Source organism: Quercus lobata, chromosome 12 (genome assembly GCF_001633185.2).
Source record: "Quercus lobata isolate SW786 chromosome 12, ValleyOak3.0 Primary Assembly, whole genome shotgun sequence".
In the NCBI taxonomy this organism is placed as follows: Eukaryota; Viridiplantae; Streptophyta; class Magnoliopsida; order Fagales; family Fagaceae; genus Quercus; species Quercus lobata.
Genome location: NC_044915.1, coordinates 16003706 through 16018489, shown reverse-complemented (window position 1 = coordinate 16018489; position 14784 = coordinate 16003706).

The following is a 14784-nucleotide window of genomic DNA, read 5'->3' as shown; positions in this document are numbered from 1 at the left end:
CAGGTGCACTTGCTGTGGTTTAATTACCTTAATGCGATCCTTGACCCCGTTTAAGATGGATCGATCTTAATCTCTAAATGCTCCACCGTATTTTGATGGTAGCAACTATGCCTTTTGGAAAGTCCGAATGAGGGCATTCTTATGTTCAATTGATGAAAGTATTTGGGATGCAGTAGATGTAGGATGGACTAGGCCAGAGGCCGCTAAATCCACATGGGATAAGGCGGCTCTCACGGCAGCTAATGCAAATAGCAAAGCACTAAATGCTATTTTTTGTGGTGTTTCTCCAGATTAGTTTCACAAGATTTCTCACGTAACTATTGCCAAAGAGGCATGGCAGATATTAGAGACCACCTATGAAGGCACAAAGAAAGTGAATGACACTAAATTGCAGATGCTAACCACTCGATTTGAAGAGCTGAAAATGAGTGAAGACGAGTCATTCGACTCATTCTATGGCAAGCTGAATGAGGTGGTTATTGGCAAGTTCAATTTGGGTGAGAAAACATAGGAATCAAAGATAGTGAGGAAAATCCTTCGATCATTGTCGGAGAGCTTCCGTGCAAAGGTTACAGCAATTGAAGAGAGTAAGGATCTTGATGATATCAAAGTTCAAGAACTAATTGGCTCACTTCAAACATATGAGCTGTCGTTGCCATTACAAAGGAAGAGCAAATCCCTTGCTCTTAAGACAATTAATGAGAGGGTGGAAGCTCACGACTCATCGGATGAGGATAAGGTCGATAAAGATGTGGCATATCTTGTGAAGAATTTCCGAAAGTTCTTGAAGTTCAAGAAGAATGGAAAGTTTGCTGAGAAGGGAAAATTCCCAAATTTCAGAAAGGAGAAAAAGGATTTCAAGAGGAAAGATGGGAAGGACTCTCAATCCTCTCAAGGAATCACGTGCTTCGAATGCAACGGACATGGACATCTCAAGAAAGAGTGTCCCAATTATTTGAAAGCGAAGGACAAAGTGTATGCCACTACTCTTAGTGATTCAGACTCCTCTAATTCAGATTCAAATGAAAGTTGTGATGGAGAGGGAAACTTCTCTGCATTCATGACCATTGCTCCTGTGGAATCTTCAGATGATTTGGGTGCGCTAGTGGAAGAGCTTGGTGAACACATTGAATTGGAGTCAATTGGGATAGTAAAGGAATCTGATGATGAGGAAGATGAAGGAACAGTGGGACTGCAAGAGACCTACAATTCCCTCCTTGAGAAGACCGATAAATATGCAAAAGTGGCTAATGCAGCCATTAAAAAGATGAAGAGGGCAGAGGAAGACTGTAGAAGTCCTCTAGTACGATACAAGGAGACAAAATGTGAAATGGAGACGTTGAACGAAAAGTTAACCGAAGCTTATTCAAAAATCAAATTCCTTGAACTTGAGGTGATTCAAGCGAATGCTAAAGTAAAGCGGGTTTCCTCCAAAAAGCTTGATGATGTACTTGCTCGTCAAAAACCATTCACCGACAGAAGTGGATTGGGATACACCGAAGAGAGTAGGTTGGCTGCAAATACATCCAAGGAAATGAAGTTTGTGAAAGCCAAGGAACCGATGGTAGTCACCATTACTGCTGAGAATGTGAAGGTGGAGAAGAAGAAAAATGTGACTAACTAACGGTTTATGACTAAGCCTCCTAACCAATCAGTGGTTAAGCCTAAGGGTAAAGGGAAATCACTCCCAAAGTCACAAAGAGGTCCGAGAACCCAACACTTCTGCCATCACTATGGAATTCAAGGACACACCAGACCAAATTGTCTTAAGCTTAAAGCATTGAAGAATTCAAGTGCTCAAAGGTCGAGAGGACCAAAACATTGCAAAGGGAATTGGACTGCTGAGCAATCAAAAGGTCAAGAAGGTGATCCCAGAGTAAGGGATGTGATGAGGATGATTGATGCATTCACCACCTGTTTGGCAAGCTTCACCAAAAGGTTTGAAAGTCACAATGATCGTACCCAATGCTCTAGGGATATCACCCCAAACACAAGTGTCGTGTGGGTGAAGAATGGTACACATGCATAAGCATTACAACATCTTCATGCATTAATACTTCCAATGTTTTGTGACATTGATTGGTTGTGTGCTTTTTGTTATCGTTCCAGCATGTGTTGAAAAATTGTGTTTGTTTACTTTTTACTTTGAATGTTTTTACATTTGTTTGTTTTTTGATCAATCTTGTCTTGTTTTGCTTTTATGTCAAAAATCCAAAAACACATAAAAAGTAGAAAATCCAAAAAGTTTGATCGGCATTATTGAGTATTGTCACAAGCATATTTTGCCTTGTACCTTTGTACTAATGGTTTTGTGCATTTAAGAGCGTAACTTGTTCTTTATGCACTCATATTATGGTGGGAAAAATCTTGACATCTATGTGACTGTTGTAAATAGATCTTCAAATTTGTCATGAATGATTAGACAATGGTTTTGTTGATCTTGAAACTTGCATAGACTTGAGCCTATATATCTTCCTACTCTGTTAATTTTTTTGCTTAAAGAGCTCGACAAATGTAAATCTCAAAATGAAAAGAGATAATGAGCTACAAAAGCCGTCACATATACTAGTATTTGACTAGGAAAAATGGAAAGCGACTTTTATGAAAATGTATGATGCCCAAAAAGCCAAATTCTTGCTCATCAAATTGAAATATCAAAAATTTCAGGCATCAATCTCAAAAAGAGATGTATTGATTCAAAAAAAGATGTATTGATTCAAAAAGATCAAATGATATGATGTATATGGAGCAAAATGAAAAGTTTCAAAGTTATGTTATCATGTTTATGTGGGAGGTCATATATGCATATTTCTATAATTGAGATTGGCCACTTTTCCTCGTGCTAATTGTGTATGTCTTGGTTGAATTGATCATTGAAGCTTCACATTAGACTAAAGACTATCTCATCTTTGATACCCATACACATCACACATGTCTATGTTCAATGAATGTCTTATTCATTTGTGTGATTGTACTTGATTAAATATGTTGCACATGCTTAATTATATGTTGATCAAATACAAAAAGATTTTTGAGTGTTTTAATTGTTTTTGGAAAGCATTTTTGTTTTGAATTATTTCAAAATTTTCAAAAATTGTGCAACCCTGTTTTGGCGACTTGCCTCGCGGGTCAAGCCAATCGCGAGCCCCTAGTCGCGAGCTTACACAAAAGGTTTTTGTGACTCTCTGGCGGGTAAAAGTCACAATCACAAAAAAGACTTAGAAATTTTTTCAAAAATCTAAGTTTTTAGATTTCTCGCGACTCAGTTTGGTGACTTGTTCGAGAGTGGAAGCTCCAGTCGCAAGGTGTACTCAGAACGTTTCGCAGCTCCCTTTGCGACTTTCTCGTGGGTGAACCTTCCAGTCGTGAAAAACACTTAGACAATTTTTAAAAATATTTTGTCATAAGGGTTTTGGTGACTTGGTTTGGCGACTTGTTCGCAACTCATCTCAGTCGCGAAAATCATGTGTTTTGCGCTTTAAGGATAGTTTTTAAAAACTTTTCAGTTTTCCCTCAACCATTTTGACTGTTCATTGTCTTGTCCGTTCATCTCACTCATAAACTCACCATGTTTCTCTCAAAATCCACCATTGTTCCTCATCATTTCTACATCAATCTTCAAGAAAAGGTATGGGTTTTCTATTTTTCTCAAAGTACTTCATGTGTATAGCCTTTGATTTCTTGGATTTTGAGTTGTTGTTGAGATTTGAGATTTATGATGTTCGATTATGAGTTGGGTTTATTTGAGTTGAGTTTGTTATATGGGTTTTGTTGATATTGATAGTATAATGCTTGTTTCACATGTTTCCATGTTTACTTCTCATTTTTTATTATGATTCTTGATCTGAGTTGTGTTGTGCATATCATACCCATGGTGAAATGTCTTGTAGACATTTACTTGTGTTTTGGGGGTTATTATGAAATACAATGTTTGTGGGGTGTCTTTGGTATACACTATTTTGTTATTTGCATAACTGGTTATACGTTTTGCATTTTGCCCTTAGTTGTTCTTTTTTTTCTTTTAGCACACACCCACATTGTGATCTATTTGAAGTTTTTCATGTTACAACTCTACTGTGCTTTGTTGTTGTGTGTTCTCTCATGACAAGTTGTGTCTGAACTGTGCTATAGACTGAGTCTTTGGTCTAACTCTTTGTCCTTTTTAGTGATACTCATCTGTTACTAATTTTTGGTGTTACCATATGTTGTGCCCTGTTTTGTGGTCTTTGCTGCTATGTTTGTGCAGATAACTCCAAAGAAGAACACCATTGCACAAAAGGCTGACAAGAGGAAGAAAATGGACAATACAAAGTTTAGGTCTACCAAACATTTTGAGAGATACACTCAATTTTATATGAAGGCTCCCATCATCCAAGAAAGATTTGTGGATTTGGTTGATTTAAAGGACTACTTCATTCCCAGATTTTTTCAGGACAGAGGTTGGGACAAGCTCCTTAGTGATCTGCCTAAGGTATGTGATCCATTGATCAGAGAATTCTATGCCAATGCTATCTTAAGAGATGATGAGATCAACTGCTGGATAAGAGGCCATGAATTCAACATTGACTTGGAGGATATTGATGAAGTGCTTGGTTTTGAGGAGTTGGACCATGATTTCACACACTACAAGAACAGAATGCTCTCCATAGAAACTATTCAATCTCACATATGAGGAGTTAGAGAGGGAAGATGCCTCAACACTAATGCTTTTCCAGTTGATATGAGATGTCTTACTGTGATCATGATGTTCAACTTGTACCCGTTGAAGAAGATGACCACCATTAATAATGCTAGAGTCATTTTCCTCATGGAGCTCCGAGAGAACACTTACATTGATATTAGTGCTCATATCTTTTGCATTATTGCTGATGAAATAAGAACTACTTTAAGGGTAAGGGCAAAGCTGATTTTCCCTAGTCTACTCATGAGGCTCTTTCGAGCAAAGGGTGTGGAAATTCCTCAAGACATCAGTATCATGCCTACTCCTTCAGCTATCAATGCTCTAACCATTACACGGATCAAAGTTCGTCTTCCGGGTGATGAAGATGAGGGTGATCAAGAACAAGGAGAACCTATGGAAACTGAGACAGAAGCTGAAGGACAACCCTCAAGTTCAAGAGGTCGTGGCAAAAGGAGCCGAACTTCATCTTCCACTGCAACACCTCCAGACGCATTCCAAATCATCCTCGAAAGGATTGACGGGCTTCATGACATCCATAATGAGCAATCTAACAGGCTGGCTGCTATCCAAGAGTAGATGAATCTTCTTTCATCAAAGTTTGACAGCTTCAATACCCAGCAATAGCCCTTTGGCCATTTCGGTCCAAAAAGGGGGAGAACTTTTGGAGAATAAGTAGGAGTAGCTCTTGAGGGGGAGCACCATTTTGAGGGGGAGCAAAGCCAAAACTTTGAAGCATTTTAATTATGGTTTATGTTGTTATGTTTTGTTACTTTTAATATGGGTTTGCACAGCACTTTGTTAAATATTTTGGTATAAACTCATGGTTGTTTGTAGTGCTTTTGTTTAATGCTTTTGGTACTTTGGTTTATATGTTTAAGTTTATATTCAGTTCTTTGTATTTTGTACCCATGCTTTGTAGCTTAGTACTTGTTGTTAATGTTATGCATTTCTTTAAGTACGTCACTCTTGTGCCCTTGTTGGATTTTATATCCTTGATGCAATTACTTTGGTTTTTGTATCGGTTGAGTGTTGGACATGCAAATGATACTTTGCATTGAGCTTATAAGCTTGCATGTCCAGATGATTCATTCCTTGTGTGAATGATCATTGTGGTCTGATGAGAACGCAAAATGTCATATTTTTCTCCCTTAATGTTTAGTCTTTTATATTTATTTGGTGCCTAAATGTACTCATTATTCTTATATTTTGATTTAGGATGCACATGGAGGCATTAAGTGCAAAACGTAGCTAATTGGGCGATTTTGGACAGCTTTGACATCGCTTTGTAATCTGGGCATAACTCTCTCATTTGAGCTCTAATTGAGATGATTCAAGATGCCATGGAACGCCAAGACAAAGCTATACAACTTTCATGTTTTGAGTTTTGAGAGATACGGGCTGCATCAAGGTCTAAATCGGGCTTGAATTTGCTGCACCTGCACTGTTGACGTTCTGGAATGTTCCTTTGCCTGCAATTCTAATACCCAAATCTGATGCGGTTTATTTTTGGAAGCTTCCAGATCTGATGCACGAAAATTCCAGCTGAAAAACACCATTTTCCTAGTTATATTAGGACTTTGTTTTATTTTTAATATTTTTCCTTAATTAGTCAGATTTTGATATTATTATTGAGAATATTTTTAGGAGATTTTGTAGGCTTGGGAAAGTGGGAATTAACATGTAAAAGGGGGAGGAGAAATCAAAATTGGACATACATGCCTCTCTCTCCCCTCTTCTCTGATTTTCTCCTTTGAGTTTTTATCATGGCCCTGCGTGGCTAAACTTTTATACTTGGTCGAAGGAAACTGAAGCCTCGAAATTAATAAAACTGTGAGATCTAATTTATTTTTATTGTTCAATTTACGCTTTGAATATCGGATGTTCTTTTGTGCCTATTTTCATGATTGTCTCGTTTAATTACTAGGAGACCTACTAGTTTATTATTTGTTGCAATCTACTGCTAGGTTAGATATCAAATCCGTAATTGTTTGATCTCTCTAACTTGTGAGGTAACCAAGATTTAATGATTTGCTGCATCAGAAATTATTAGATCTTAGGAAGAACGCTCGACTAAATTAAATACAACCACTTGTGCTTGTGTTGTTTAGTTTCATCGATCTCTCTAATTCTTAAAGCTACTACTAGATTAAACCTTTAACGCTTGTCTTGGGTTGTTTAGTAGTTAGGGTTTATTAGATCGCTTGTTTTCTAATTAACTGCCACTAAGGAGAGATAGGAAAATAGTTCCAACGGTGAATATTCAAAGTGTGAATTGATATATACTTGCATCGATGATTAGTTGTAAAATTCCAATGGTGGATGTGACTTAGACCAAGGTTGTTTTTTTTGATTGATTTCGATACTTTAATTTGAATTTTTCCTTAGTTGTTTTTTTTCTTAAAATTTTTTTCATTATACTCAACCCCCCCCCCCCCTGTTCACGTAGCATAAAATTAGGCTAGATACTCTTTGTGGAACAATCCTTACTCACACTACTACATATATTTTTAGGAGTACATGTTTTATTTTTGGTTTCCTGCGACAGCACACCATGATCACTATTTATAGTGATTGTTCATTTTTTGTCTAGCCATGCTTTATTGCTTTATTCCTTTTTGCTTGATCGCATTGTGCTTGCTCTATATGCATTTCAAGTTTTATGTTTTCAATGATCATATTGTGTTGTTGTTTTCAGGAAATACTTTTTCGTATGGTTCAAGAGCTTCACAGATTATAGAGTTAGGTGTGAGTGAGTTTTGTTCAACTGTTCCCAACTCACATGTTAAGTCTAGAGTTTGTTTTAGGGTTTTGTCACGGAATAGCCAAAGGGGGAGATTGTAAGGTTGAATTTATTCAATCATTTTGTTGGCTTTATTCTGTACCAAATTTTCTTGTAATTTAGCATTTAGAAACCCTGTATTTAGGTGGGAATCATATAAGGGTAGTGTGTGAAAGAGTGTGAAGAAAAGCTCAAGAGTGTGCAATCAAGAAGAGCCTCGCGACTGGCAAGTCGCCAGAATAGCACACGTGTGAAGCATATGCAGGGGGAGCTGAAGGGTCACACCAGCTGTTGCACTACAGGACAAAACCTCCAGTCTCGCAAGGTAGTTAGCTCGCGACTCAAACTCGCTACTCGTTCCAGTCGCGAGCTCAAGTCGCCAAAACACCTTGTTTGGTTGTAACTGACTCTTCGCATTCCATACAAGCCCTACTATAGATACCCTTATACACATGAAATGTAGAAAGCTTCTAGAGAGAATTTTGAGAGAGAAACCCTAGAGAAAAACAAGATTGACTCATCCACAATCTTCATCCTTTGATTCTCCAAATTTCTCTACTATCACCCTCTCCATTGATACATCCTTGAGATGTACATTAGCCAAATCTTTATCTCACCATACCCATATCTATGAGAAAGTATTTTGGTGCTTGGGAAGCAGTTCAGAAGGGACCAATTCATTTTGGTTGATGCAATGGGCTATTGCGGGATCTGGTAAGCTAGAGAAGACAAAGTTCAGCGTAACCCTGTTGGAGCAAGAAGCTTGGAGGGCTTAGGTGCATAGGGTAGATTAGGCTTGGAAGGTTTTCTGCTATTCATGTATCCCAACTTTATTCTCTAGTGGATTATTAACCGTTTGGAATACATCCTTGAGACATACATTAGTCAAATCATTATCTCACCATACCCATATCTATGAGAAAGTATTTTGGTGCTTGGGAAGCAGTTCAGAAGGGACCAATTCATTTTGGTTGATGCAATGGGCTATTGCGGGATCCGGTAAGTTAGAGAAAACAAGGTTCGGCGTAACCCTGTTGGAGCAAGAAGCTTGGAGGGCTTAGGTGCACTGGGTATATTAGGCTTGGAGGGTCTTCTGCTATTCATGTATCCCAACTTTATTCTCTAGTGGATTATTAACCGCTTGAAGGGCGGCGGAAAGGTTTTACGCCGAGAACTTCGGTTCCCTCTTCAATAACACATCGTTGTGTTGTCTTTGTGTTTGCATCTCTCTTCCCTTAATCTTTGCCTTTTGATTACTGCTGTGGTTATGATTAATTATGGTTTAAATTGTTTTACCAATTTTGTTTTAGCTTATGATCATATTCCCGACATACATTGTTTGATTATAAACTTGTGTTGGTAATTTGTAAATTAGAGGGTCTAAACGTTCATAGGTGTTTTATACACTATTTGAACATTCACAACTTACAAAGCTATCTTTAAACAATTCTAGCCATCAATTATCACTTATCAATTTATAAAATATGCGTCACAAATTTATTTCTAAAATTTTGGTGATGAAACTAAGGCCTCTTCTAAGCAATTATTGATAGATCTAACATAGGTGGCATTTATACCAAATAAATGGATCATGAAGAATGTGGTGACTACCCAAGAGATAATTTATAGTTTCAAACTCATGAAGAAATTCATTACAAAAAATGAGGGTTATAGTTGTGTTTTTAAAATGCGGCTATAGACCCTAAAAACGTTGTTATAGCCCCATTTAGTCTATAGCCACGTTTATACGCGCAGCCTATACACTGCGACTATAGGTCCTAAACACAACTATAGACCTGTTTTGGGTGCATTTTTTCAAACGTGGCTAAAGCCTCCTACAAGGTTTTTTTTGGTCTATATAGGTTTTTTTCTTTCTTTTTTTTCTTTTTTTTTCCTAGCTAAATCATAAATTCCTGCCCAAATACAAAAACCATACTGCTGTCCAATTTCTTTACAAAAATCAATTATTTTGTTTCCAATGCATTTCCAAACTACAAAGGAAGTAAAAAAAATAATGTGAACTTAAATATTTTTGAGCCAATATGTGCATCAACTGCACTAAAGACATAATCAAGAAGATAAATATCACAATCCATGACCTTAAATATACAGCCCTTGCAAGTTGTATCCGCTGCTTCTACCCACCACTTAAATTGATTCCACGCTCTTCAATCTCAGTTTTATCTCCATACTCCATCATGTTTAAGCAACATAGGCAGTTGTTCCATAAACTCTGACCTGTTAGTAAAAGCAGAAAGGTTTGTAACTCGTTAAATCCAATCAGAAAGGTTTCCAATTTGAATGCCTGGAGATTAGTGATAAAGTAATACACTAGAAAGTATAAAAGACCTATCCCTACAGTTATAGGCCTATTCAGGACTTGGGCATTGGATAGACAAATATACAATAGATAATAAAGGCCCAAACAAAATATTTAAATCCGATTGCTTCCTTAAAAGAAAATTAAAATTCCTCAAACCGACTAATAAGATTTCTTGAAAAGCCATTAAAAATCATTCTTAACTGAACTTGCTTACAAATAAAATTAACACTCCTTCAAATAGCAGAAGGGGGACAACATTTTAGAAACCTAAGCATTCAACATGGAGTATTAGTTATAGAGAGGCTCAAGCATAACCATTACTTCAAAAGACAGGATCTATGATTAATATTTGTGAATAAAAATAGTAAATGAATAAAATTAGCAAATGCAGTCATAGAGTCCTCTATTATCAAGAAAGACCGACCTTTATGACTGGAAGGGAAGTAGTTGTCCTCTTTGCTTGAGCATTTTTGAGAAAGTGTGACTCATCTGCAGTCACAACCTAAATAAAAAGAATTTATAAATCATTTGTAAGAGTAAATATATATTATCAATAAGAAATTATAAGCTACATAGATATATATGTTGTTGGAAAATATAGAGATAAAAAACAAGTTTTGATTCAACTATATAAATCCTAAAGATTAGCAATGATAAAAAGTAAATAGTTAGAGTTAGAAAAATCTCACAAACTATAGAATCACACATAATGCGTTGTCCTTAATGGTTGATTCGTGCCACCTGGAGTAGAACTCGGCGTGAATGGCTCTCTTGACCGAACAACCCTCCAAGATTAGACTATAATGATTTCTTCAAGTTGATCACACACTCAAGCAAGAAGAACTAGGAACAATCTTAATTGCCTTTCCTTAAAACTAAAACTTAGAAGCTGAAATTTTGTGGAGATGAGCAGAAAATTAAGAGCTGAATAGAGGGAGAGTGGCCATAGCAAGAGGCTAGGAAAAACTTAGAGCTAAACAGAGGGAGAGTGGTAGTAGCAAGAGGCTAGGAAACACTAAAGAAAAAGAAGTGAAAACAAGGGTTTTATATGCCAACTAAAGGAAGACTAGTGGGCTAACTAAATGGACTAGACCTCTAACGATTACTGTGCAGATTTGATGCCCAACGGGTTCATTAAAGGCCTAACAGGCTTCTCAGATACTCACCAACGAACATATCAAATCAAATTTGGGCTAAAAGAAAGAAAGGGAAAAAGTGAGGCCCAAGAAAGATATAACACACTTAAGCCCAAGACAACACCTAGTCCATTTTATTCCAACTTACCACTCAAGATATGTAAAGGCTTATAAACTTATAACAAGGTTTATTCCTAACCAATGTGGGACACAAAGCATAGGTTAAGTGTTTCAAACACACATACTCCAACATATGTGATGTACAATCTCTCTCTCTCTCTCTGTCTTGCCCAAAAAATTCTGAGTTTGATAATTATCCAAGTCCAATTTCTAGAAGATAGTTGTGGGGAGTAAATGACCGAGAAGCCCATGTCAATATCTACATTGAGCCAAGGGCCCAGTCCAAGGAAGAACCTCTCCTCGACCATGGGAAGAATCCCTCACCGGCCAGGTATGGCCAAGGACAAAGGGAATGGCTTATCATTGAGAGAGGCACTCCGAGTCACTCCATGGAACAGGAAAAGTACTAAAACAGAAAAGGACAACGGGGAAAATAGAAATGTCTAAGGGAAAAGCTGTCATTATTGCATTCAGTGCCTTGTACCTGACATAGTCATGCTTTTCTGCCTTTACAACCACTCTGCTACCACTTTTGCATTCAGTGTCTTGTACCTGACACAACCATATTTTTCTGCCTTTACAACCACTCCCAACAACTTGGGGGAAAGGCTGATGGAATAAGTATCAGCACTAGAAACCCAATTCAGGAGGAAGGAAACTACTATAAAAGAGGGTGAAAGGAAGCGGAAGGGGGGCTGGAAAAACCCTATCACTCCAGAGGCTCCAGAAAAAGCTCCTCGGGATATGCCGAGGACCAACCATCTATGATAAACCCAGTTCATCCTGACTTCACCATGATAAACACCATGTTAGCTGTTGCCCATACACTAAAATCTAGCTCTTCGTCCCACTCTTTACAAATTTATTATACCAGGCTCACTGGTCCAAGATCCCATACATCTTGGGTTTGGGCTGCAAAACGTGACCCTACAATTGGCGTCGTCTGTGGGAAGGGCTTGTGCGTTAGCGAATGCAACGGTTAATCATGGTGGGATCAAGCTCCTATCAGCAAAGGTCCCTCGAGAGGAGCATTTCAACGGTGGTGCATGCTACACGGAAGCTTCCCCATCATTTCCAAGAAAACACAGTTATTGTCATAACTCAGCCTCTGCTCAGGGCTACTCTTCGAGGTACTGATTACGCGGAGAAGGTTGCTAAATGGGGCACAGTTCTAAGGGCTTCCGACGTCAAGTATATGCCCCGTACATACGTCAAGGGGCTAGTTCTCGCGAGTCTAGTAGCCCGACTCAAGAAGAATCTAAGTGTTAGACAGAACCAAGGTCTTGCATGGTCCTCGGACTCAAACCTATAGGGAAACTAGTTACTTTAAAGAAAAATCTAAGTGCTAGACAGAACCAAGGTCTTGCATAGTCATCGGACTCAAATCTATGGGGAAACTAGTTACTTCAAAGAAGAATATAAGTGCTAAACAGAATCAAGGTTTTGCACGGTCCTCGGACTCAAACCTATGGGGAAACTAGTTACTTCAAAGAAGAATCTAAGTGCTAGACAGAACCAAGGTCTTGCACTGTCCTCGGACTCAAACCTATGAAGAAACTAGTTACTTCCAAGAAGAATCTAAGTGCTAGACAGAACCAAGGTCTTGCATGGTCCTCGGACTCAAACATATGGGAAAACTAGTTACTTCAAAGAAGAATCTAAGTGCTAGACAGAACCAAGGTCTTACATGATCCTCGAACTCAAACCTATGGGGAAACTAGTTACTTCAAAGAAAAACCTAAGTACTAGACAGAACCAAGGTCTTGCATGGTCATCGAACTCAAACCTATGGGGAAACTAGTCACTTCAAGGAAAAACCTAAGTACTAAACAGAACTAAGGTCTTGCATGGTTCTCGGACTCAAACTTATGGGGAAACTAGTTACTTCAAAGACAAACCCAAGTCCTAGACAGAACCAAGGTCTTGCATGGTCCTCAGCCTCAAACCTATGGGGAAACTAGTTACTTCAAAGAAGAATCTAAGTGCTAGACAGAACCAAGGTCTTGCATGGTCCTCAAACTCAAACCTATGGGGAAACTAGTTACTTCAAAGAAAAACCTAAGTACTAGACAGAACCAAGGTCTTGCATGGTTCTCAAAACTCAAATCTATGGGGAAACTAGTCACTTCAAGGAAAAACCTAAGTACTAGACAAAACCAAGGTCTTGCATGGTCCTCAGACTCAAACCTATAGGGAAACTAGTTACTTCAAAGACGAACCCAAGTCCTAGATAGAACCAAGGTCTTGCATGGTCCTCGGACCTCCTGCTTTGTGGAAACTAACACGCACTGGCAACTTTCTAAGCGTTTAAGCTAAATTCAATCATACCTCGGTCCTCGGACCAGACGCCTAAAGCAAGTTAAAGCTATAAACATCATCTTAAACGTTGAAAATAACCTTAGTACTCGGTGATCCCCTCGGACTATTTACTTTAAATGGCACATCCTTGGGCGGTTGCACTATTCGCAATGTAGAGCACGTGGTTGCTTTCCTGATTAGTCCTATATAGTTAACTTATTTAAAGTTAGCAGTCGGGTGCCCGTCAGTTTTGACAAATTCGGGGTGACAACTCTTTACCATCAGCGGCATCAATTCTAAATGCTATTCGAAAGAAAAGACACCAACACACCCATTCATAAAACAATTGTTGCAGAAAAGGAAAGGTTCACAAAGTAAAATAAAGTCATCTTTTTATTTGATAAAGAAGAAGTACATTGTACATAAAAGGGCTTAGACAAGCCTATTTCAAAAGCTAACTATAAAAAGCAGTCCACGGGAGCGATAAATCCTCAATCTTGTTCTAGTAGCAATCGAGCAAGTATGGATGGTACCGGTGATGGGAGAGAAGAAGAAGCAGAGACGCCAGATCCACGATCTTGCTCCAGCGGCAATCGAGCAAGTATGGATGGCCCCAGCAATGGGAGAGAAGAAGAAGCAGAAACGCCAAATCCACATACTTGCTCTAGCAGCAATCGAGCAAGTATTGCTCTAGCAGCAATCAAGCAAATATGGATGATACCGGCGATGAGAAATCCAAATCCGCACACGCGTGACACACGACGCCGGATGAAATCTAAATTTTGCCGCACCAAATATTTGATGCGACCTACACTTGCTTCAGATTTTGGCTGAAGGAAGAGAGACTTCTTTCTTGTCCAATCGAAGGGGAGAAATATCTTTGGTCTCTGTCTCCCTTGCCTTAACTGTGTCATTCTAAATCTCAATGACGCCCATGGCTTCTGAAGAGGGCTTGATTCCTTCACCCTCATCCTTCTCCTTGACCATTTCACTCCCTAAATCCCAATCACTACTTTGGTGGGGCCCTTGGGAACATTTGAAGAGTTAAGAGCCTAAAACTCCCGCAGAACTCGAGGATTTGCTAATAAAGAAGAATGACCCCCCCCCCATGTGTCTTATATAGGAGGCAGACCTGGTGGCAATCAATTTGCCCAAATCTCCAAGAAAGAATTACAATCGAGATAAATCCCGCTCAATTTCCAAAGTAGTCTTCAGCCATTAGATTTGCATCGCCTCGTAAAAAGACCTTAATGAAAGCACGCCTCATGTACCGAAACGGTAGGAACGCAGCTTGGATAAACTAAAAGGATATCTCACAACCAGGAATAGTGCAGAATGGGCGCAAAAGGGCAATCACCACATCGAGATCCTCCTTTCCTCCCATGGGGAAGAAAAGAAGAATCTCAAGGGACTATTATGGAGAGTAAAAAACCAGGAAGCCCATGTC